Genomic DNA, 27,509 nt, shown 5'->3' on the forward strand with positions numbered 1-27,509 from the left:
AGATGAAGAAGCTTGCACAGGATAGAGTAGCATGGAGAGCTGCATCAAACCATTCTCAGGACTGAAGACAACAACAACAACAACAACAACAACAACATTAAAAATGGTCTACCTCAGATGTATCTATACCTGACTCCTTTGAAGCAGAGTTTTATTCCATTCAAGACGGGCAGCAACTTCTCCAGCAATATTTCATTACCCTGAAATAGAATGGGTCTGTGTAAAAGTTATATGACAAAAAACGTAAATTTACAAAACTCATGCAATATTACACATTTGCCATTTGAGAATGAAAGTATTATATCTTCCCAAAGACATTAGAGACTAAGTAACAGCATAGTAGGAGGATTATGGAAAGTGACTTTTGCATCTCAAATTGATTTACGGAAACATCAGAAAATCTTAAAGTGAATGTCACATGGACTTTGTATCTTCTTACAGTTTGCTGCTTCAGTGGGTAAAGAAGACTCAATGAATCAGCAAGCATTCACAAATTTTACATGGGAACCATAGGTGAGCACATTCATGAGGTGTCATTACTCATTTCGCAGGCAATTAAAAAACATTGATACCCACTGACTGGATATTTGAGCACAGCCTACATGGTTGTCAGATGTCCTATGGTTTTTTATTTCTTTTATTTATTTATTTATTGTTCTGTGGGACGAAATGAAGGAGAAGTCTCCAAGGTCATGGAACGAGTCAATACATGAAATTATAACATGATAGTAGAAACAAATAAACTGAAATATAAGAAACGTATTCAGGTGACAATTTGTAAGTTTAAATAAAGAAAATCAACAATGTAACACCGGAATCTGCTTAATTTTTCAGCTCTTCCAGGAGCTCCCCAACAGAATAGAAGGAGTGAGCCATGAGGAAACTCTTCAGTTTAGACTTAAAAGCGTTTGTGCTAGTACTAAGATTTTTGAGTTCTTGTGGTAGCTTATTGAAAATGGATGCAGGAGAATAATCCACTCCTTTCTGCCAAGAGTCAAGGAAGAGCATTCCACATTCAGATTGGATTTCTGCCTAGTATTAACTGAGTGAAAGCTGCAAACTCTTGGGAATAGGCTAATATTGCAAACAACAAATGACATTAAAGAAAATGTATACTGTGAGGGCAATTTCAGAATTCAGAGACTATTGAATAGGGGTCGACAAGAGGCTCTTGAACTTACACCACATATAGCTCGAACAGCGTGTTTTTGAGCCAAAAATACCCTTTTTGTATCAGAAGAATAACCCCAAAAAGTAATACCATACGACATAAGCGTATGAAAATATGTGAAGTAGACTACTTTTCATGTTGAAGTGTCACTTATTTCAGATACTGTTCAAATGGTAAATAAAGCAGCATTTAGTTTCTGAACAAGATCCTGGACATGGGCTTTTCGCAACAGCTTACTATCTATCAAAACACCTAGGAACTTGAACTGTTCCATCTTGCTTATAATATGCCCATTCTGTCTGATCAAAATATCGTTTCTTGTTGAATTGTGAGTTAGAAACAGTGAAAACTGAGTCTTACTGTCATTTAGCATCAAATTATTTTCCACATTATGTACACATAGATAACACATAGCCACAAACTTATTTCATGAACTACATTATTTGATAATGTTTCAATATTACACACAAGATCTGTCACTACCAAGCTGGTGTCATCAGCAAACAGAAATATTTTGGAATCACCTGTAATACAAGAAGGCATATCATTTATATAAATAAGAAACAGCAGTGGCCCCAGCACTGACCCTTCGGGAATGCGCCACTTAACAGTGCCCCATTGGGACTGAATACCACTACCACTCTTAAAATTGCAGAGAATTACTTTCTGCTTTCTGTTCTTAAAGTAAGAGGTGAACCAATTGTAAGCTACACCCCTTACTCCATAATGGTTCAACTTCTGCAGTAATATTTTGTGGTCAACACAGTCAAAAGCCTATGTTAAATCAAAGAAAACACCCAGGGTTTGCAACCGTTTATTTAATACATTCAAAACCTCACAGAGAAAAGAGAATCTAGCATTTTCAGTTGTTAAACCATTTCTAAAACAAAACTGCACATTTGACAGCAAATTACGTGAATTTAAATGCTCCAGTAACCTTGTATATACAACCTTCTCAATAACTTTAGCAAACACTGATGGCATAGAAATAGGTCTATAATTGTCCACATTATCCCTGTCTCACTTTTTATAAAGTGGCTTCACTACATAGTACTTTAATCAGCCAGGAAACCGACCACTCCTAAAGGAAAAGTTACAGATATGGCTAAGTATTGGGCTAACATACATAGAACAATACTTCAGTATTGTGCTAGATATCCCATCATATCCATGAGAGTTCTTTCTCTTTAGTGATTTAATTATTAACTCAATCTCCCTCTTGTCAGTATCATGGAGGAGCATTTCAGGTAACAGTCTTGGAACACTTTTTTCTATGAGCGCTATATGATTCCCTGTTGGGACTAGGTTTCTATTTAGTTCACCTGCTATATTCAGAAAGTGATTATTAAATACTGTACATATATGCGACTTATCAGTAACATGGACATTCCCACTACGCAATGATTCTATATCCTCGACCTCTGAATAACCGGACATCACCCATTAGTATTTATTGTGATCTCTCAAAGGCCTTTGACTGTGTAAATCATGGAATTCTTTTAGATAAGCTAAATCATTATGGTTTGAGGGGGGCAGTGCACAAATGGTTTAATTCATACTTAACTGGAAGAATGCAGAAAGTTGAAATAAGTGGTTCATGTAATGTTAATACAACAGCTGATTCCTCAAACTGGGGGGCTATTAAGCATGGGGTCCCACAGGGTTCGGTCTTAGGTCCTTTACTGTTCTTGATATACATTAATGACTTACCATTCCATACTGATGAAGATGCAAAGTTAGTTCTTTTTGCTGATGATACAAGTATAGTAATAACATCCAAAAACCAAGAACTAAGTGATGTAATTGTAAATGATGTTTTTCACAAAATTATTAAGTGGTTCTCAGCAAACGGACTCTCTTTAAATTTTGATAAAACACAGTATATACAGTTCCGTACAGTAAATGGCACAACTCCAGTAATAAATATAGACTTTGAACAGAAGTCTGTAGCTAAGGTAGAATTTTCAAAATTTTTAGGTGTGTCCATTGATGAGAGGTTAAACTGGAAGCAACACATTGATGGTCTGCAGAAACGTCTGAGTTTGGCTACATATGCTATTAGGATTATTGCAAATTTTGGTGATAAGAGTCTTAGTAAATTAGCTTACTATGCCTACTTTCATTCACTGCTTTCGTATGGTATCATATTCTGGGGTAATTCATTGTTGAGTAGAAAAGTATTCATTGCTCAAAAACGTGTAAACAGAATAATTGCTGGAGCCCACCCACGGTCATCTTGCAGACATCTATTTAAGGATCTAGGGATCCTCACAGTAATCTCACAGTATATATATTCACTTATGAAATTTGTTGTTAATAATCCAGCCCAGTTCAAAAGTAATAGCAGTGTGCATAACTATAACACCAGGAGAAAGGATGATCTTCACTATGCAGAGTTAAATCTGACTTTGGCACAGAAGGGGGTAAGTTATACTGCCACAAAAGTCTTTGGTCACCTACCAAACAGCACCAAAAGCCTGACAGATAGTCAACCAACATTTAAAAATAAATTAAAAGAATTTCTATATGACAACCTTTTCTACTCATTGGCTGAATTTTTAGATATAAATTAAGGGAGGGAAAAAAACTAACTTAAGCATTAGTGTCATGCAATATTTTGTGTAATGTAATACCTTGTACAGACATCTTTCATTAACCTGACATGTTCCACATCATTACAAAGTGTAGTATTCATGATCTATGGATTAAGTATTAATCTAATCTAAACTAATCTAATCTGCAGACCAGGTCATTTGTTAGACTCAAAAATCAATGAGAATTTCTTCCCATTTGTTGAGGAAATGAGAACAGCTACATTAACCTTCCCCTAGCTTCTCCCCTTTCTACACCAACTGTGATAGTCTTGTCATTTGTGTTCTGTTCAATGAAGGTTCAACATCATAAAGTGTCATCAGAGGTCAGCCACCGACATCCCAGACATGTTGTAGCAGCAGCAGTATCTATGTGAGTTATCTTTTGGCTTTGAGTCTACATTACTGCAGCAGTATCCCACAATAGGCCTATATGAAATACTGGTTCAGGAGATGCCGCTGTTCAAGATTCTTCAACCCACTGAGCCACAGTTAAATGGTCCCAGTTTACTACTACTCTTCGCCTTTCATTGTCGGTAGATCCAAATGTCAAATACAAAGCAGACTGTGACTACCATGTAGTAAAGCAAACTGAGAATGTTATACACAGTGTTAAAGTGCAATTTACACACACAGAGTGGGAGAAGCTAAGTCGTTCAATGCCATACACCAATGCTCATATGATGACGGAGTATTACCCATCTTACTCTCCCCCAGATATTGGCTTTTCTGGTGTGAAGCTATCGAGCATATGAATGAACAGGGATGCAGCACTCAAAGTAATACCTGGTTAGTCTTCCATTTATTGACATTGTTCAAGACTTATTAACTCACTGGCCTATGCGGTGCATTACCGATTGTGTCTGACAGACTGAACTAGTGGCAACCATATGACAAAGCTGCATTCAGTGAGCCTGCGTGTTATCTATATGTACATAATGTACATGTAGATGGCTTAACAGTGTATAAACTCATGTGTCCATGCAGTGCAAAACTGACTGCTATCATGCCCACATGTATTAAATCCATAAACCGAACTTACAGATGGCATATAAGTTTTTTATTGGACCCGTCTGACTGAACACTGTAGAGACCAAATTCAGGATGAGTAAGGAACAATCTGGAGCCGAATTCAGGATGAGTAAGAAACAATTTCGAAACTACAGCAATGCTGTTGATGTAGTGGGGTAAAAGTGTTTTAAGAAAAAAAAAGAAAAGGAAAAAAAAGGACGATCATTTGCTGCACACAATGTAATACAATGAATAATATTATCATTTTACAAAACTGTTTTCTGTTTTTTCTCCCTACCCGATCCTGTAACTTAATGTGATTCAAGCATTTATAATGACATGCAGTCACTTTAGTTCCACAAGTAAGGTGTTCGTTCCTTCAACACAAGTTCATACAGAAAGAGTGTCATTACCATCCTTCCACCAACTTGCTAAGCTTTAACAACTGGACTTTTTTGCATTTTTATACCAAAAACAAAGCTTACATATATTAAACACTTTTTTGTGTTTTAAAGTTGCATATGCTGCTGCTAATGTTACATATTTACAGCAGTTGATAAACAGTTCACCTGTTTGCGTAACAACTCATAAAGCATGAAAATGTCAATGGGTAGTATTACTCCTTGCCTCAAGATGACCACCAAGTAAGTATTATTGGCAATAATTAGTCAGAATGTTGTCAGTTGAGACAAAGCCATCACAGCCACCTCACACGAAAATTATACTGTTTAATTCTAATTATAGTTAAGTAATGGCAGGAAAATGGATCAGTGTGGGAATGAAGATGAATCACGAGTTCTACTCTTGCAAAAACCTGAGTACTGTGATAGGAGACTCATATTATCATACCAACTGAACCACCACAATTATCATGTTCCTGAATGCATTCGCTACGTGACCACTGAAGGGAACGGACATGCTGCAAATGCACTCCTGTGTCTCTGAGCTGTGACTTAACGATGCATGTGCAAATGTGTGTGGCACCCTATGGCCAATACGAACTACTACTATGTATTGAACATGTATCTTCTGTGGGCTCAAAACTTCATCATTTGCCTGTTTTGTTCACATTTTCTGTACTTAGCAAAAAAGCAGTAGAGCATCGATTATTGAAAAGTTGGCAACTGAACAATCACTTACCCAAAATGTTATTTGCTCATGTGAAGACATTCTTGAAAAAATTAAAGAATGGGTGGGAGTCAATGGTACATATGCAGGACACTAAATCATTCCAGACAGTGAAATTGTGAACCTCATCACTGAAAGTTCATACTTCCAGCATCTCATCAATTAGTGGCCTAGAAAATGAAACATTTACATGTTTAGATTCAGACTTGTGAAAGTTTCAAGCTCAAAATGAAAGTGAGCAATATCATATACCTGTCCTGCTTGTAAGCAGCTAAGCTTGTGTAGGGAGATCACAATTAAAGATTTTTGTGTTAATTCTATACATATGTACTGCACATGTAAAATGGACACACATAAAATATTTTTTGTTTTCTAGGCTGTAGAACATACATTCCTACTGCAACTGCAATTCATTTCATTAAGAATGTAAGTAGTTTTTATTGTTAAATTTTTAAATAAAAGTATATAGTTCAATCAACCAAATAAATCGGTTTCCTGAACACCTACAGACTGGTGTGTGGCACCCTGTGGCCACAATATGCTGCACGAAAATAGAATATGCAATTCCTACATATGCTACGACTTTTTCCTTGTTCTTCTTGCAGGTTATTTGTTCTTTCCCAAGAATTTGCATGGAATACACATTGAAATAGTATGTGTATGCATTCAAGAGACTGCAACCATCACTGGTGCACAGTCTTAAGTGCCATTTTCCCTGAATAATCACATCTAATAATCGTTAAGTGTGCCCTACAAATAAAACTGTTGGACAAGTGTGTTTGAATTTCTTTGCACCATATTATAGCAAAGGAGTGACTGAACAAAAATTAGACCAACATCAGGTTTTAAAATATGTGTATTTAGACTGTACTTAACATCTCAGTGTCATTGCTGGTAACATTTGCACTATACGGAGGCCCCAGCACTGTGAAACAGCACAGACACTGACTGTAAGCACCTTTCCAAGTGTCACAACAGTGGACTGATGCATCGGAGCACCGTGCCACAAGGGGTGACAGCCAAGTCAGTGGCGCTTGCTGAGACAGCAATACCAAGTAAGCAACACTTGCCCATTCAGTGACAGTTGGGCGAGTTGTGTTTGCCCAGAAAGTGACAGTTGAGCAAGCAGGGCTTGCTCAGAAAGTGACAATCGAGTCAGTGTGCTTGCTCAGACAATGACAGTCAAGTGAGTGGTGCTTGCCGAGTCAGCAACAACTGGTGAGGTGACAAAATTGTTGCCTGAAAAACAGACACTGTAATTGCCATGAAATGCTAGATGGTGTGGTCTAGTGTCCATAGAACACCAATGTCAGTGGCTCTGTAAAGGTGGCACTGGTTAAGCCACAAATGCACATTTTAAACACTACTGGAAAGGTACTAATGGAGGATGACTATGTCCCCAAGCCAGATAAATTCAGCAACAGACTCCATTGTGAAACTGGCTCAGAATTTAAGGCAGAACATGTCTTAGCTATGCTGATGACTGCTTGAAGTGTAAACTGTATCACTTTGCCTTCCAACTCATAACACTTGATGCCAAGGTAGGACTCCTTCAGACGAGAACAGATGATTGCAACAGGAACTCCAAAGGGCGTCAGACCCACCTGATTGACGTACTTAAAGAAAATACACAAAATGAGACAGAAAAGTAGGAATAAATTGTGATGAACCATGTATCAGAGATTGAGACAAATGAACTCTTAGACAGATTAGACAAACAGATGCAAGCCCCCGTGACACCTGCAGTCACCTTTACTAGTGAAACAAAAACTAAAGAGCTACAAGTATAGAGCAGACAAAAGCTAAACAGGCAACAACCATGTTCCTCAAATCAACAACTAACCAGGAGATGAAAGCAATTAGACAATGATAGAAAATGTCCTAGAAAGAAAAATTGTACACCAGCTCGATTAGAGCAACCACACTAGCACTCACAGTAGAAACTGCTATACAGAACACATATTTATTGAAAAATTCAAAGACAAACACCATCATTGGTGAAAGGCCTAGAAAATGAAAACCACTTGTAGCCATCTACTACATACTACTGATGGAGAACCCTTAGAAAGTCTGTTTGAACAACGAAATTTCCTGAATAACACCACATGTGAGGAGTTTGACAGGGTCATGAAAATTAGATTCCAGCAGGATCAACCACTAGGTATACATATTAAAGAACACATTGCTGTTAATCAGTGGTTTCACTGCTGTGACCTTGGCCACAGCACTAAGGAAGTGAGAGGTAACATACACAAAATATGGACAGTCAGTTCACAAATGCACAGAGTGCAGCTCAAGCAAGACCATTGTCTGCATATCCTGCAAAAACAGATGCCATACCTGTAAAAGGGCTACAGCAGGTGACTGCCAAATGTACAAACAACTACACTACAAATACTGTCGATTAGAAAATATTGATTATGACAGTTAAATTCAACTCAACAAGAGATGTGAATGCAGTAAAGGATACCTCAACCAGCAAGAGAAGCTACTGGAGAGCAATATTGTGACAAGAGGCAAAAAGGCCTCCTAACACACATTTAATACACAGGAATAAATTACTAGTTTGTATAAAATGGGATACTTGGTTTTCTGAACACTTGGGAGGGGATCCTGCATACGTTCATGATTAGGATAAAAGTTCTGGTCCTAAACACGGGTTTATAACACTTGGATTATTATTGGAAACACTCACAGAACTTAACTGGTCCGTGCTCTGATACATATCTGTATGCATGAAGTTGATGGAGCAGCGGCAAAGTAGTGGTGGCAAGCAATGTGGTGGCAAACTGTACTCACGGCTCTTGATGTTTGCATGCTCTTTACAATTTCTTCTTGGCGATGGATTTTTACCACATTAGAGCCATTCCCTGTTTCTGAGAGAACCATGTAACAGCCAAATCCACATCCGAGGCAACATTCCTTGCAAAACAGCTTCAAAATGCCTACCTTGGCACCCTCAATGTTTACAGTGCAACGGCTAGAAACTGACTGTGTCACGTTCCCACCAAGGAGCCACTCAGTTCGACCGCCAAAACCACCTTTTACATCATGCCAAGCCACTTCTGCTGTGGAGAGACTTCCCTAGATCTTTTACATTATACAATACAAGTGTTCAAGGCATGAACCAGCTTCCTATATCCAATGTTTTCTTTATAAACATAGATATATTATAAAATTTCATTATTTTAAACATTATTTAGTTTTTTCCATACATACATTACAAACTTAAAATTTCCTGTCACAAATCAATGATCTTAACCAACAAAGAACAAACACTTTATAATCACAAAGTTACATAGTATAAACCTACGTCTAATTGATATAGACGTAACACAATGATAATACCCATTTGAAGGCATCAAGGCCAGATTAAAATAATTTAGAATTAAACCTTAAACTAAGTAGAAGAGAAAAGAAAAGTCAGACATTCTCCAAACAGTAAAGAGAATGTTAATTAGATTATTACACTCAAAGGGTGATTCTGTGTTTTTACCAGCTGGACTCATGGACCAAATCATCCTGAGAACTGTAAATATCCCGACCTCTGCAGAACCACTGCTTGATCTGATGCTTCAGGTCTGCCTGCACTGATCTGAGCCTTTTGATCTTGAGAAACTCCATAAGAATCAGGTTTGAGTGCATGGGGGTACATATTTTGATTATATTTAAACACACAGTAAGTATTATAGCCATATTAAAACATCCATAATGAGAATCCTCTAGATTAATGCAATGAGAAGTACACTTGTATGCACTGAGCTCCCCAAATGGCTCAAGAACAGCACATGGGAATTCTGTGCATACATGAATCCCATGCAAGCAATGGCCAACTTACAAGTCTTCGTATCAACACTGTAATAACAACTGGTGGCATAGACCATAAATCAGTGATAGTTGTAACCTGTATGAGCATAAACACTATTACAATAACTCAGCTTTGCAATCAACATCTTATCACAATAAAATTGAGACACGGTAGGGATACATGGGTGATTGCCTCGCCATGTGCACATTGTACTCATAGAGTAAAGATTTATGAGGATTTAATTAAAGTTGTAGCCACCTACATAACAGGTATGAAATTTTTCATAAGTGCAGACATCTACTGCAGGTCTGCCCTATGGAATTTTGACAGAACTGAAGAGAGGAGTTGCATCATCAATGAAACAATACAAAAAGCACACATTCACATAATATATAAGTTGAAGGAAAAAAACACCAACCCAATCAGGACATGACAGAACACAAAGCAACATTGCCTACACTCACAAACAATGTGGCTATCACACAGACAACAGGCTAGAGAGCAGAGACAACAATGCAATACCATTCATTCTAACACATGGCCAAACACGGCAGACACAACACAAACCAGATACTTATTATTTCACAAAGTATTGGGATTGCAAGATCAGGGGATGGAGAAAACTGCATAATATCTGATGTATAAACTCCACACTGATGACACCATTCACACAGACACACAACATCAAGCCACAGACACCTGATCCTTCTGAGCTAGCAATGCCAGAACTCCATTCAGAGGTGCTCAAACGACTAATAACATGGATCACCCCATGTCTGACAACATTACTGAATGACGCCCTATGGCTGAGTCTGGTACCTGAAGTTTGGAAAACTTCAAAAGTAGCTTCACTCACAAAATCAGCAGACTGAGAGCCTCCTGATCCTAATCATAGTCAGCAATACATCTGATAAACACTCTAGCAAAGGTTCAGGAGATGCTACTTTGTCAGCACCTACAGGCCCCTAGAGCTCTCCTGGGCCTGAGTCCACACCAATTCGGTTTCAGACCCAGGCTAATCTATAGGTGACAACATGAACAAAGCATTGCAAATTTCAGGAAAACAACAAATAAATATCCTGTGGCCATCAAGAGACACTGCAGGGCATTTCACACTTTCTGGTGGCCTGCAGCATTTGCCAGGTTAGGACAAGTGGAGTTACTACAGTCCCTGTACAGTAGTCTTTCAGGCTGCTGCAGAGACAGAGCAGCAGGATAAAAAAAATGGAAAGAAAGAAAGAAGAACCAAGGGTTTTCCTCATGTGCTGATTTGTAGCCCTATTTCCTGTCCTGTACTTACTAGATCGGGAGAATGTGACAGTTGGAGCTGTCGTGTATGGCAGATGAGTTTAGTCACAATCTCTGCAAAGGAACAGACCAACTAGAAAACCACTACATGCTATCACACAATGGTGTAGTAATAATACAATCAAGACAGGAGAAAGTAAAACCTACTCACTACTGAAGGGATTGCTGAAAAAGAACACACAAAGTTCACATCAGACAATGAATAAAAAATGTTGTGCAAACTGACAAGGGTAAGTTCAAGCATGTACAGACTGCCTCTACCAGTGATACGAACATACCATTGCACTGTCTTTGAATCAGTACTAAGTTTTACAGCTAGTATATCGGCATACAGTGTGGTGTCATCCAAAGAGCAATGTGCCAAGGCAAGGCTGGCACCTCACAATGAAATGAGAAGTAAACATAATCACTGCCAGAAGCAACAACGAATGTCAGATGGTGGTGTAGACATGCCTATAAGTTTCCATACACCACTGCATCAACATGCTCGCTTGTGGCAGAGTGGAGGCCTGTTTACCCCGTCAGCAATCATCATCGAGGACAACAGCATTGTCTCTCTACTGAGCCAACCGTGTGGTAATTGTATTAAAAAGAACTCTGCATAGAGGTTTATAATAAGTTGTACTCTGTTAGAAGAGACCAGTATGGTGTTCTGTATCAAGAAACACATTAATGTTCCATGACATTAATAAATACTTAAGACATTCTTGCGGATACGAATTGAAACAAAGTTAAGTATTTCATTTGTAATAAAGCTATCTGAAATTTTATGTGTTGTAATATCACCTTAACTCCTCCTGGAGTAAAGTTAGGAATCCACAACTCTACCAGTGAATGTTATTTCATCCAGTACAGCACACAAACAGACTCAAGTTATAGTAACAAGGTGTCTGACAGATAAGGATGGAGAAGTGTCTTGTTCAAACTATCAGGGGCATTAAGAACCAACTCAACTCAGGAAGAGCACTGAGTGTGTTACTATGAATATACCTGGTGAATATTACATTTAGCTGATGAATATCACAATTACCAGTGTACCTACACACACCTGAGTGACAATGACATAAGGGAGCAGTTAAAAGTGAACCATACCTATCCCAGCCGAGGTATTTGTGCATTTCTTAACCAGATGTGGACCTCATTCCATGAATTTAAACCATGTGAGTCAGACAGACACCAACTTGTACATGTGGGCAAGAAGTATCCCCAGAACATACAGCTTTTCCTGCAGACAATATACAAACATTAGACACATATTATACCAAGACTACATAACACATAACCACATACATACACAATAATTAGAAACAAAAAATGGGACAAACTTAACACATTAAAAGACAACATCCCCAAAGCAACATGAGAAAACCACACACGAACACAAACCTATAGATGGTGAGCCTATACACGACCTCATGACAGATTCCATAGGGGAGCTGCATAAGAAGAAGAAGAAGAAGAAGAAGAAGAAAGCAACAATTCACCTACAACAAAACAACTTTGGATGACTGATATGACCATACTATACAATAAGTTAGTGAATGAGATCTGCTCCAATACTGAAATCTAAACATGTTTATAAGATGAAGTATAAGAAAGGGCATGTGTATTGTCACGAAAATGCAGTATTGATCAACAGATATATATAGAATAAAACTGTCAACAGATCATTAGGATGATGATGATGATGTTGATGATGATGATGGTGGTGATGACAATAATAATAATAATAATAATAATAATAATAATAATAATAATAATGGACTAAACTACTGCTCGAGTATCAACCATATAGCCAATGCCTTTTCTGCTCTTAACTATTAATGTTAAGAATTGTGACGCAGTCATCACCTCAAAGCAACAGTTCCAAGGTGTTCATCCCCAGTCATCTATAATTTGTCCTATCTTCTATTTTCATCTTAAATATCAAAACATTTTTTATACCTCACCAAATTTAATGTTCTATTAACTGGTTTTAAAAAATTCAGAAGAAAGGAAAAATTAAAATGAAAAAAATGAAGAAATAATAATACAATAAAAGTTGCTCAAAATGGAATCACATGGGACTAAAATAATTTTCCAAATTGGACAAGTTTCCAGATCACACAAAACACAGTAGACCACGTAAAATTTGTAAAGTACCATACAAAAACACATAAATTTGTAACTATGCACCTATTTAGATACCTTTACTCTGACACAGTTGATGTGGCTCAGGACACCAGACCATTACAATACTGTTATGTGATACAGCACATCTGTATTTTTACAGTAACCTTCAATCTGCATACACGTCTTATTCCCTTGTTTATTTGCTAAACATTTTCCTGTTCAAAATTGTTTTTCAAGCAATATTTTAAACCACAGAATCGTTCCAACAGCTTGAGAGAATTTGTATGGGTTGCAAATTGTGTAACATTGTTTGTGCTTGCAACAGCTTCTACAGGTGTACTAATTTTTCTAGGGACATTACTTTGCTGCTATTCTTCTTCTTTCTTCCCTTCTCATTGTCTTCTGTGTTTTGGATTTCTATTACACCTATTGCCAAAGTAGAAGTGGAACAAGTTGACTGAAAGTCATCACTTCAAATGTAGTCATCGATACTACATATCATGTTTTGCATTTGAATTAATTCAGCACTTGCTGCAGAAATTTCTTCAGCTTTGAAGAGTACAGAAGCATCTTATTCATCACTTCCATGGCCCGTTTTGTTGCAGCACTTGATGACAGTTTTGGACTTTATTTCCCTTACTGCCAAACCAATCCAACAGTACAGAAACTGACTGTACTAGAGGATATGGACTTTTGGCTTCTTTATCACTAAGAATAAGAGACTACATCAATAATCATCTGTACTGAAACTTGAATGTGTACTTAACCCTCTAGTCCATTGGTTGTGAGAGGCTGGTTGAACCGGGCAGCAACCCAGTCAATTTCACATTTGATAACTTGACTTTCAGTTTGCAAGATGCATGTCTAGGAAAAGGAGAACTTGGTGATATCCTTTTTCCATAAGACACAAACACCATCTATGCCTTTTCATTGTTTAGCCATGTGATTGGAAACTTGTTTTTTAAACAAGGGAGTTTTTCCACCTTCTCAATCATCAGTGACTTCTCCATTTTACCCATGTTCCCACTCAGCAGGATAGTGAGTCATTCATCAGACATTTTCCACTGATGTACTTTTCTTGAATTACTTCAGATTTTGTAGGCAGCCCATGATAAAATAAACCCTTTTCATCAGCACTGGACAAATCTTTTGGATCATAATTTGCCATTAGGTTATGCAGTATTGTACTCCATTCTGTTTTACTGCACATCCTTTGCTTCCCCATACAATGGTATATCTAGCTTTGAAATTGTCCAGGTATGTCATGGATGCCTTAAACTCTGTATTCTCATGCTCTTTACAGACTTTTAGAGCCACTCCCTGCAACATGGGTCCAGCCAAAGGTAAGTTTTTTGCCCACGTACTTATGAAAATTACCACACAATTTCTTTAATTTCTTCATTTCTGTCTTAACTTTTCTTTTTCCTTTCCCATTCTCTTTGACTCACGTGCAGTGCCAGAGCTGTCCCATTAGCTCAGTGAGATGAGCAAAGCTGTGGAGAACAGATATGCACCAAAGCTGAAGTTGCGTTCATGATAAACTTTTTTTTCTTTTCCAGTTAAAGCATCAATCTGTATAAAATTAGGACCTCCACAATGTGGTATCTTCTTTCTGTTACTATTACCTTTATTTAAACATTAAGACATAAGATGAACTTCCTACAGACACGAATGACCACTGTGTTTTGTCCACGACACAAGTAAAGCTGACAGAAAATAATAGATGATACATTAACAGTAGCTGTATCCAATGAGGTGCAAAAACACAATAGACAGGCTGCACTAGATTGCACATTGTGATATGCACAATGATTGTATTCTGTATGTTTGACATCAGTCAGCCAGTACATACACACACGAGCTACATTCACTTTAGAAAAGGTGATCAAACTGATCACTTGCATTTACTAACACTTTGCCACTTCCTGGATCATACTTTGCTCAATCCTATGCAGGACCCCGACATCCACTATTGCCAAAGCCGCATCCACATGAGCTATTACATCCTGTACATCCATAGGTGGAGTGCTATATACTTGCTCCTTTAAGTATCCTCACAAATAAAAATCTAGTGGATTAAGTAGCGGGGAACAATGAGGCCAGAACACTTGACCTCCACGGCCAATCCACTGACCTACAAATGCTTCATTTACACAGTTACACATATTCATTCCAAAGTGTGGTAGTACACCATCATGCTAAAGCCATAGCTGTTGCCAAACACCAGGTTGAACATTTTCTAATGCATTAGGCAAAGTATTGCAAAGAAACATATGATACAGCAGCATATTAAACTGATTTGGCAATAGGTAAGAGCCCAAAAGCACCCTTCCCACACTTCCAACCCATGGGTTTATGTCAAAACATGGCAAAGCCACGTTCAAGGAAGACATATGGTTGGGTTCTGACTAATTATGGCTGTTGTGGAGGTTCAACATACATTCATGAGTGCAGCTACATTCATCTGTACATACCATGTTATTTATAAAATGTTCGTAACCTTTAATGTGGTGCAAACGCCATTTACAAAACTGTATTTTTCGAATATGGTCTTATGCTGGTGTTGAGTTAATGTGTAATTACATTGTTGCTGTTCTTCATCACGTAACTTCAACAACCGGTCTTTGAGATAACTGAAACTGCCTTGAATTATTACGAGTAATTTTCCGAGGTGATGGTTTCAAGAATCATGACCTCTGTGGAGTATGTCTGGTCCTCGGATGACCTGTGTCCATTACTTGTGCAAGAAAATTTCCACAGTGTTGCTACAGGTGTCAAAAAACATTTTTATCACGATGGCGCCTTTGATGGCATACATATGAGTAGCAGTAGCAGCAACAACATCTCTCAGTTATCAGATCCATCAGCACCAAAAGCATATTGACATATTCATCATTTGTGTACTTCACTTGGCAGCTGCCTGACATGAACTTGACAAGACATTATGGTTGAGTACTGAGTGATTAGTAGCCACGTGTAGCATGAACTGTAGCGGATCCCACTGTCATGTGATGTCCAAGATTATAAAAGGGTCTTATGTGACTCACCCTGTATGTATATTAAAAACAAAGATTCCAAGACTTACCAAGCGGGAAAGCGCCGGCAGACAGGCACATGAACAAAACACACAAACACACACACAGAATTACGAGCTTTCGCAACTGGCAGTTGCTTCGTCAGGAAAGAGGGAGGGAGAGGGAAAAATGAAAGGATGTGGGTTTTAAGGGAGAAGGTAAGGAGTCATTCCAATCCCGGGAGCGGAAAGACTTCCCTTAGGGGAAAAAAAGGACAGGTGTACACTCGCACACACACACACATATCCATCCGCACATACACAGACACAAGCAGACATATTTAAAGGCAAAGAGTTAAGGGCAGAGATGTCAGTCGAGGCGGAAGTACAGAGGCAAAGAAGTTGTTGAAAGACAGTTGAGGTATGAGCGGCGGCAACTTGAAATTAGCGGAGGTTGAGGCCTGGCGGATATCGAGAAGAGAGGATATACTGAAGGGCGAGTTCCCATCTCCGGAGTTCGGATAGGTTGGTGTTGGTGGGAAGTATCCAGATAACTCGGACGGTGTAACACTGTGCCAAGATGTGCTGGCCGTGCATGAAGGCATGTTTAGCCACAGGGTGATCCTCATTACCAACAAACACTGTCTGCCTGTGTCCATTCATGCGAATGGACAGTTTGTTGCTGGTCATTCCCACATAGAAAGCATCACAGTGCAGGCAGGTCAGTTGGTAAATCACGTGGGTGCTTTCACATGTAGCTCTCCCTTTGATCGTGTACACCTTCCGGGTTACAGGACTGGAGTAGGTGGTCGTGGGAGGGTGCATAGGACAGGTTTTACACCGGGGGCGGTTGCAAGAGTAGGAGCCAGAGGGTAGGGGAGGTGGTTTGGGGATTTCATAGGGATGAACCAAGAGGTTACGAAGGTTAGGTGGACGGCGGAAAGACACTCTTGGTGGAGTGGGGAGGATTTCATGAAGGATGGATCTCATTTCGGGGCAGGATTTTAGGAAGTCGTATCCCTGCTGGAGAGCCACATTCAAGGTCTGATCCAGTCCCGGGAAGTATTCTGTCACAGGTGGGGCACTTTTGGGGTTCTTCTGTGAGAGGTTCTGGGTTTGAGGGGATGAGGAAGTGGCTCTGGTTATCTGCTTCTGTACCAGGTTGGGAGGGTAGTTGCGGGATGCGAAAGCTGTTTTCAGGTTGTTGGTGTAATGGTCGAGGGATTCAGGACTGGAGCAGATTCGTTTGCCACGAAGGCCTAGGCTGTAGGGAAGGGACCGTTTGATATGGAATGGGTGGCAGCTGTCATAATGGAGGTACTGTTGCTTGTTGGTGGGTTTGATGTGGACGGATGTGTGCAGCTGGCCATTGGACAGATGGAGGTCAACATCTAGGAAAGTGGCATGGGATTGCATCCCGCAACTACCCTCCCAACCTGGTACAGAAGCAGATAACCAGAGCCACTTCCTCATCCCCTCAAACCCAGAACCTCTCACAGAAGAACCCCAAAAGTGCCCCACTTGTAACAGAATACTTCCCGGGACTGGATCAGACCTTGAATGTGGCTCTCCAGCAGGGATACGACTTCCTAAAATCCTGCCCTGAAATGAGATCCATCCTTCATGAAATCCTCCCCACTCCACCAAGAGTGTCTTTCCGCCGTCCACCTAACCTTCGTAACCTCTTGGTTCATCCCTATGAAATCCCCAAACCACCTCCCCTACCCTCTGGCTCCTACCCTTGCAACCGCCCCCGGTGTAAAACCTGTCCTATGCACCCTCCCACCACCACCTACTCCAGTCCTGTAACCCGGAAGGTGTACACGATCAAAGGGAGAGCTACATGTGAAAGCACCCACGTGATTTACCAACTGACCTGCCTGCACTGTGATGCTTTCTATGTGGGAATGACCAGCAACAAACTGTCCATTCGCATGAATGGACACAGGCAGACAGTGTTTGTTGGTAATGAGGATCACCCTGTGGCTAAACATGCCTTCATGCACGGCCAGCACATCTTGGCACAGTGTTACACCGTCCGAGTTATCTGGATACTTCCCACCAACACCAACCTATCCGAACTCCGGAGATGGGAACTCGCCCTTCAGTATATCCTCTCTTCTCGATATCCGCCAGGCCTCAACCTCCGCTAATTTCAAGTTGCCGCCGCTCATACCTCAACTGTCTTTCAACAACTTCTTTGCCTCTGTACTTCCGCCTCGACTGACATCTCTGCCCTTAACTCTTTGCCTTTAAATATGTCTGCTTGTGTCTGTGTATGTGCGGATGGATATGTGTGTGTGTGTGTGCGAGTGTACACCTGTCCTTTTTTTCCCCTAAGGGAAGTCTTTCCGCTCCCGGGATTGGAATGACTCCTTACCCTCTCCCTTAAAACCCACATCCTTTCACTTTTCCCTCTCCCTCCCTCTTTCCTGACGAAGCAACTGCCAGTTGCGAAAGCTCGTAATTCTGTGTGTGTGTTTGTGTGTTTTGTTCATGTGCCTGTCTGCCGGCGCTTTCCCGCTTGGTAAGTCTTGGAATCTTTGTTTTTAATATATTTTTCCCATGTGGAAGTTTCTTTCTGTTTTATTTACATCGTCATTAATTTGAACCCAACAATTACGTTTGTTATTGTCTCTGTTGCATGTCGAAATCTTCTCTATCGTCTTACTTTCTCTTTTCGTTTGTACAAGAAGTTCCACTTTGTATTCATCTTCCATTTTTCCGTAATCTACCATACATTTTATCCTGCCTAATTATACTCAATAATACGTAATTTACTTCCAAACCATAACCTAAAATTTTCAACGCTTTCAACATAACCGCTGCTATAAAATCCATTGTTCCAAGTTTACAAACATTTCGTGTAAACTCGTGAATACTATTTCACAGCTTCAGTTCCTTTCACCCATTACACAACCATCTCAGTTTTTTTTTCCAACAACTTTCGTTTTATTTCCATTCCCGTTTTTCCCACAAAACCGATCATTTTTTAGCAGCTTCCCACAGGTTTACACGTTATTATTTCTTCATCAAACAATTGTTAGCCTCATTATCATAACCTGCCAGTACATAACCAGTCCTTTGAATACATTTACACACATATTCTTCGAGATTTTATTCGAAAATTTTTTCGTATTTTATTTTTCGCAAATTATTTTTTCGAAACTTTTTTCGAAAAAATTTTTTTGTCGAAATTTTCTTGAATTTCTCGAAATTTTCTTGAATATCCCCACCCTTTAACGTGATCTGGAGACAACATAACTACCCAACCTTTGCACCCATTGTTGTTCACCAACCTAAGTTCAGCACATGATCAACATAGCTCATCTCAAACCAACACTTTTTCGACTTTTTTCACACCTTTATCTCTCCCTATATAAATCTCTCTTTACTTTCACTTTAACCTCATATTACCCTTTCCACCTACCAATACCATGTCAACCTCACAACATCCCTACAACGACCCCATTAAATTTTATTTACATTCCCTCCGCAAACATGCCTTCACCCTAGCCAGATTACGCTCCCATATTTTATTTACTCAGGCTTGTCTGACATTTGGCATTACTCCCAAAGGCCTCACACTTAAAGTTCCCATCTCTGGCTGCAATCCTTCTTCCCATCAGTCCTTATACCAGTTCCAAACAGCACAATCCATAGCCCTCACCCGCCTAATCCTTCACCTATACATCGACTCGGCCAATGAACACACCCGTCAACTCCTATCCCAAATCAAAGTCCTCAATCTTTCCTCTCCCACATCCACACCGGCTGTACATAGCATCCTCCTACAGGCCAACCACAAATTAGAACAACATGCCACCCTCCACCTCAAAAAACTATCCAATCTCCTGGTTTCCCACCTCCGGAAAGGCAACTCACTCACCCTCCACAACCTTTCCAACAAACCTCAACCTCCTCTCATTGCACACAGACCCAGTCTCTCCCATCTACTCAATCTCCCACTTCCAGCTCCACTCCCCCCAACACCTCAAAATTCTAGTCAACACAATCTGGAACCACAACACCCCAATTCAGTAGTTAACCTTTCCTCCAAACCCCTCTCCCAATCCGAAACCTCTGTCCTATCCAAAGGCCTCACCTTCAGCCCCACTCCCAGGTTCAACCAAACTGCCCTTGTCAAGGATTTACTGTCCTACACTCGTAGTCTCTGCTGGAAATACCACTTTGCCACGAAGAGAAACAATCCTGATCCCACTCCTAATGATCCAACTCCCCAAGACACTATCCAAATTGAACCCTGCCTGCAACAGTTCCGTCCTCCATCACAGCGGGACCCACCTCCTCTTCCTCAAAATCACCCTCTCCAAACCTTCCAGGAATTTCTCACTTCCAACCTTGCCTCTCAATCTTTCTTGAAAAACCTTAATCCTACTCCCAACATCACCACAGCCGAATCCCAGGCTATCCGTGATCTGAAAGCTGACCGATCCATCATCATTCTTCCGGCTGACAAGGGTTCCACGACTGTGGTACTTGATCGTCGGGAGTATGTGGCTGAGGGACTGCGTCAGCTTTCAGACAACTCTACATACAAAGTTTGCCGAAGTAATCCCATTCCTGATGTCCAGGCGGAGCTTCAAGGAATCCTCAGAACCTTAGGCCCCCTACAAAACCTTTCACCTGACTCCATCAAACTCCTCACCCACCGTCACCTTGCACTCCTACCTTCTACCTACTTCCTAAAATTCACAAACCCAAACATCCTGGCCGCCCCATTGTAGCTGGTTACCAAGCCCCCACAGAACGTATCTCTGCCTACGTAGATCAACACCTTCAACCCATTACATGCAGTCTCCCATCCTTCATCAAAGACACCAACCACTTTCTCAAACGCCTGGAATCTGTACCGAGTCTGTTACCCCCAGAAACCATCCTTGTAACCATTGATGCCACTTCCCTATACACGAATATCCCGCACGTCCAGGGCCTCGCTGCAATGGAGCACTTCCTTTCACGCCGATCACCTGCCACCCTACCTAAAACCTCTTTCCTCGTCACCTTAGCCAGGTTCATCCTGACCCACAACTTCTTCACTTTTGAAGACCAGACATACCAACAATTAACCTCATATGCCAACCTATTTATGGGTCGCTTAGAGGAAGCCTTCTTGGTTACCCAAGCCTGCCAACCCAAAGTTTGGTACAGATTTATTGATGACATCTTCATGATCTGGACTCACAGTGAAGAACAACTCCAGAATTTCCTCTCCAACCTCAACTCCTTTGGTTCCATCACATTCACCTAGTCCTACTCCAAATCCCATGCCACTTTCCTAGACGTTGACCTCCATCTGTCCAATGGCCAGCACCACACATCCGTCCACATCAAACCCACCAACAAGCAACAGTACCTCCATTATGACAGCTGCCACCCATTCCATATCAAACAGTCCCTTCCCTACAGCCTAGGCCTTCGTGGCAAACGAATCTGCTCCAGTCCTGAATCCCTCGACCATTACACCAACAACCTGAAAACAGCTTTCGCATCCCGCAACTACCCTCCCAACCTGGTACAGAAGCAGATAACCAGAGCCACTTCCTCATCCCCTCAAACCCAGAACCTCTCACAGAAGAACCCCAAAAGTGCCCCACTTGTAACAGAATACTTCCCGGGACTGGATCAGACCTTGAATGTGGCTCTCCAGCAGGGATACGACTTCCTAAAATCCTGCCCTGAAATGAGATCCATCCTTCATGAAATCCTCCCCACTCCACCAAGAGTGTCTTTCCGCCGTCCACCTAACCTTCGTAACCTCTTGGTTCATCCCTATGAAATCCCCAAACCACCTCCCCTACCCTCTGGCTCCTACCCTTGCAACCGCCCCCGGTGTAAAACCTGTCCTATGCACCCTCCCACCACCACCTACTCCAGTCCTGTAACCCGGAAGGTGTACACGATCAAAGGGAGAGCTACATGTGAAAGCACCCACGTGATTTACCAACTGACCTGCCTGCACTGTGATGCTTTCTATGTGGGAATGACCAGCAACAAACTGTCCATTCGCATGAATGGACACAGGCAGACAGTGTTTGTTGGTAATGAGGATCACCCTGTGGCTAAACATGCCTTCATGCACGGCCAGCACATCTTGGCACAGTGTTACACCGTCCGAGTTATCTGGATACTTCCCACCAACACCAACCTATCCGAACTCCGGAGATGGGAACTCGCCCTTCAGTATATCCTCTCTTCTCGATATCCGCCAGGCCTCAACCTCCGCTAATTTCAAGTTGCCGCCGCTCATACCTCAACTGTCTTTCAACAACTTCTTTGCCTCTGTACTTCCGCCTCGACTGACATCTCTGCCCTTAACTCTTTGCCTTTAAATATGTCTGCTTGTGTCTGTGTATGTGCGGATGGATATGTGTGTGTGTGTGTGCGAGTGTACACCTGTCCTTTTTTTCCCCTAAGGGAAGTCTTTCCGCTCCCGGGATTGGAATGACTCCTTACCCTCTCCCTTAAAACCCACATCCTTTCACTTTTCCCTCTCCCTCCCTCTTTCCTGACGAAGCAACTGCCAGTTGCGAAAGCTCGTAATTCTGTGTGTGTGTTTGTGTGTTTTGTTCATGTGCCTGTCTGCCGGCGCTTTCCCGCTTGGTAAGTCTTGGAATCTTTGTTTTTAATATATTTTTCCCATGTGGAAGTTTCTTTCTGTTTTATTTACATCGTCATTAATTTGAACCCAACAATTACGTTTGTTATTGTCTCTGTTGCATGTCGAAATCTTCTCTATCGTCTTACTTTCTCTTTTCGTTTGTACAAGAAGTTCCACTTTGTATTCATCTTCCATTTTTCCGTAATCTACCATACATTTTATCCTGCCTAATTATACTCAATAATACGTAATTTACTTCCAAACCATAACCTAAAATTTTCAACGCTTTCAACATAACCGCTGCTATAAAATCCATTGTTCCAAGTTTACAAACATTTCGTGTAAACTCGTGAATACTATTTCACAGCTTCAGTTCCTTTCACCCATTACACAACCATCTCAGTTTTTTTTTCCAACAACTTTCGTTTTATTTCCATTCCCGTTTTTCCCACAAAACCGATCATTTTTTAGCAGCTTCCCACAGGTTTACACGTTATTATTTCTTCATCAAACAATTGTTAGCCTCATTATCATAACCTGCCAGTACATAACCAGTCCTTTGAATACATTTACACACATATTCTTCGAGATTTTATTCGAAAATTTTTTCGTATTTTATTTTTCGCAAATTATTTTTTCGAAACTTTTTTCGAAAAAATTTTTTTGTCGAAATTTTCTTGAATTTCTCGAAATTTTCTTGAATATCCCCACCCTTTAACGTGATCTGGAGACAACATAACTACCCAACCTTTGCACCCATTGTTGTTCACCAACCTAAGTTCAGCACATGATCAACATAGCTCATCTCAAACCAACACTTTTTCGACTTTTTTCACACCTTTATCTCTCCCTATATAAATCTCTCTTTACTTTCACTTTAACCTCATATTACCCTTTCCACCTACCAATACCATGTCAACCTCACAACATCCCTACAACGACCCCATTAAATTTTATTTACATTCCCTCCGCAAACATGCCTTCACCCTAGCCAGATTACGCTCCCATATTTTATTTACTCAGGCTTGTCTGACATTTGGCATTACTCCCAAAGGCCTCACACTTAAAGTTCCCATCTCTGGCTGCAATCCTTCTTCCCATCAGTCCTTATACCAGTTCCAAACAGCACAATCCATAGCCCTCACCCGCCTAATCCTTCACCTATACATCGACTCGGCCAATGAACACACCCGTCAACTCCTATCCCAAATCAAAGTCCTCAATCTTTCCTCTTCCACATCCACACCGGCTGTACATAGCATCCTCCTACAGGCCAACCACAAATTAGAACAACATGCCACCCTCCACCTCAAAAAACTATCCAATCTCCTGGTTTCCCACCTCCGGAAAGGCAACTCACTCACCCTCCACAACCTTTCCAACAAACCTCAACCTCCTCTCATTGCACACAGACCCAGTCTCTCCCATCTACTCAATCTCCCACTTCCAGCTCCACTCCCCCCAACACCTCAAAATTCTAGTCAACACAATCTGGAACCACAACACCCCAATTCAGTAGTTAACCTTTCCTCCAAACCCCTCTCCCAATCCGAAACCTCTGTCCTATCCAAAGGCCTCACCTTCAGCCCCACTCCCAGGTTCAACCAAACTGCCCTTGTCAAGGATTTACTGTCCTACACTCGTAGTCTCTGCTGGAAATACCACTTTGCCACGAAGAGAAACAATCCTGATCCCACTCCTAATGATCCAACTCCCCAAGACACTATCCAAATTGAACCCTGCCTGCAACAGTTCCGTCCTCCATCACAGCGGGACCCACCTCCTCTTCCTCAAAATCACCCTCTCCAAACCTTCCAGGAATTTCTCACTTCCAACCTTGCCTCTCAATCTTTCTTGAAAAACCTTAATCCTACTCCCAACATCACCACAGCCGAATCCCAGGCTATCCGTGATCTGAAAGCTGACCGATCCATCATCATTCTTCCGGCTGACAAGGGTTCCACGACTGTGGTACTTGATCGTCGGGAGTATGTGGCTGAGGGACTGCGTCAGCTTTCAGACAACTCTACATACAAAGTTTGCCGAAGTAATCCCATTCCTGATGTCCAGGCGGAGCTTCAAGGGATCCTCAGAACCTTAGGCCCCCTACAAAACCTTTCACCTGACTCCATCAAACTCCTCACCCACCGTCACCTTGCACTCCTACCTTCTACCTACTTCCTAAAATTCACAAACCCAAACATCCTGGCCGCCCCATTGTAGCTGGTTACCAAGCCCCCACAGAACGTATCTCTGCCTACGTAGATCAACACCTTCAACCCATTACATGCAGTCTCCCATCCTTCATCAAAGACACCAACCACTTTCTCAAACGCCTGGAATCTGTACCGAGTCTGTTACCCCCAGAAACCATCCTTGTAACCATTGATGCCACTTCCCTATACACGAATATCCCGCACGTCCAGGGCCTCGCTGCAATGGAGCACTTCCTTTCACGCCGATCACCTGCCACCCTACCTAAAACCTCTTTCCTCGTCACCTTAGCCAGGTTCATCCTGACCCACAACTTCTTCACTTTTGAAGACCAGACATACCAACAATTAACCTCATATGCCAACCTATTTATGGGTCGCTTAGAGGAAGCCTTCTTGGTTACCCAAGCCTGCCAACCCAAAGTTTGGTACAGATTTATTGATGACATCTTCATGATCTGGACTCACAGTGAAGAACAACTCCAGAATTTCCTCTCCAACCTCAACTCCTTTGGTTCCATCACATTCACCTAGTCCTACTCCAAATCCCATGCCACTTTCCTAGACGTTGACCTCCATCTGTCCAATGGCCAGCACCACACATCCGTCCACATCAAACCCACCAACAAGCAACAGTACCTCCATTATGACAGCTGCCACCCATTCCATATCAAACAGTCCCTTCCCTACAGCCTAGGCCTTCGTGGCAAACGAATCTGCTCCAGTCCTGAATCCCTCGACCATTACACCAACAACCTGAAAACAGCTTTCGCATCCCGCAACTACCCTCCCAACCTGGTACAGAAGCAGATAACCAGAGCCACTTCCTCATCCCCTCAAACCCAGAACCTCTCACAGAAGAACCCCAAAAGTGCCCCACTTGTAACAGAATACTTCCCGGGGCTGGATCAGACCTTGAATGTGGCTCTCCAGCAGGGATACGACTTCCTAAAATCCTGCCCCGAAATGAGATCCATCCTTCATGAAATCCTCCCCACTCCACCAAGAGTGTCTTTCCGCCGTCCACCTAACCTTCGTAACCTCTTGGTTCATCCCTATGAAATCCCCAAACCACCTCCCCTACCCTCTGGCTCCTACCCTTGTAACTGCCCCGGTGTAAAACCTGTCCTATGCACCCTCCCACCACCACTAACTCCAGTCCTGTAACCCGGAAGGTGTACACGATCAAAGGCAGAGCCACGTGTGAAAGCACCCACGTGATTTACCAACTGACCTGCCTGCACTGTGATGCTTTCTATGTAGGAATGACCAGCAACAAACTGTCCATTCGCATGAATGGACACAGGCAGACAGTGTTTGTTGGTAATGAGGATCACCCTGTGGCTAAACATGCCTTCATGCACGGCCAGCACATCTTGGCACAGTGTTACACCGTCCGAGTTATCTGGATACTTCCCACCAACACCAACCTATCCGAACTCCGGAGATGGGAACTCGCCCTTCAGTATATCCTCTCTTCTCGATATCCGCCAGGCCTCAACCTCCGCTAATTTCAAGTTGCCGCCGCTCATACCTCAACTGTCTTTCAACAACTTCTTTGCCTCTGTACTTCCGCCTCGACTGACATCTCTGCCCTTAACTCTTTGCCTTTAAATATGTCTGCTTGTGTCTGTGTATGTGCGGATGGATATGTGTGTGTGTGTGTGTGCGAGTGTACACCTGTCCTTTTTTTCCCCTAAGGGAAGTCTTTCCGCTCCCGGGATTGGAATGACTCCTTACCCTCTCCCTTAAAACCCACATCCTTTCACTTTTCCCTCTCCCTCCCTCTTTCCTGACGAAGCAACTGCCAGTTGCGAAAGCTCATAATTCTGTGTGTGTGTTTGTGTGTTTTGTTCATGTGCCTGTCTGCCGGCGCTTTCCCGCTTGGTAAGTCTTGGAATCTTTGTTTTTAATATATTTTTCCCATGTGGAAGTTTCTCTCTGTTTTATTTTCACCCTGTATGTATTATGACAATCCCAACAAAATAACACAATGGAAATGACTGCTCAAAATATCAACCACTGCAGGGAATACAGCTCACATGAATGAAATCATATTAGTCATTTCAGATCCTCGAGAAAGATGCGTTGTTAAACAATTATTATGGAGACAACAGTAACTCCACAAACCAGCATGTGAAACATTCTCGTGTGGATATGGTGATATATGGCAGGCAGATCTCATAGATATTAGGGCTTGCTGATTTATGGCAGGTAGATCTCATAGATATTATGGCTGTTAATAAAATATCAGCAATATCTTTTTCAACAATATATTGATATCAAAATGGCAATAATATTAAGTGCTAATATTTTTATTTTATATTACATTTTTTTGTATTATTGGCAAATATTTGAAACTGTTCTTTTGAAATTGTAGTAAAACATAATTTTACTTGCACTGTGTGAAGGAGTCTTACTTGTTTTTAAGCATTCATCACATCCAGTCTTTCTCTTTGACTGCGCGAAGCAATTTGGTGGCACAAAGAAGTAGTCCAGTTCCACTCAGGGGTGACAGTGTGAATGGAATAA

This window comes from Schistocerca gregaria, chromosome 11 (genome assembly GCF_023897955.1).
Source record: "Schistocerca gregaria isolate iqSchGreg1 chromosome 11, iqSchGreg1.2, whole genome shotgun sequence".
Lineage (NCBI taxonomy): Eukaryota > Metazoa > Arthropoda > Insecta > Orthoptera > Acrididae > Schistocerca > Schistocerca gregaria.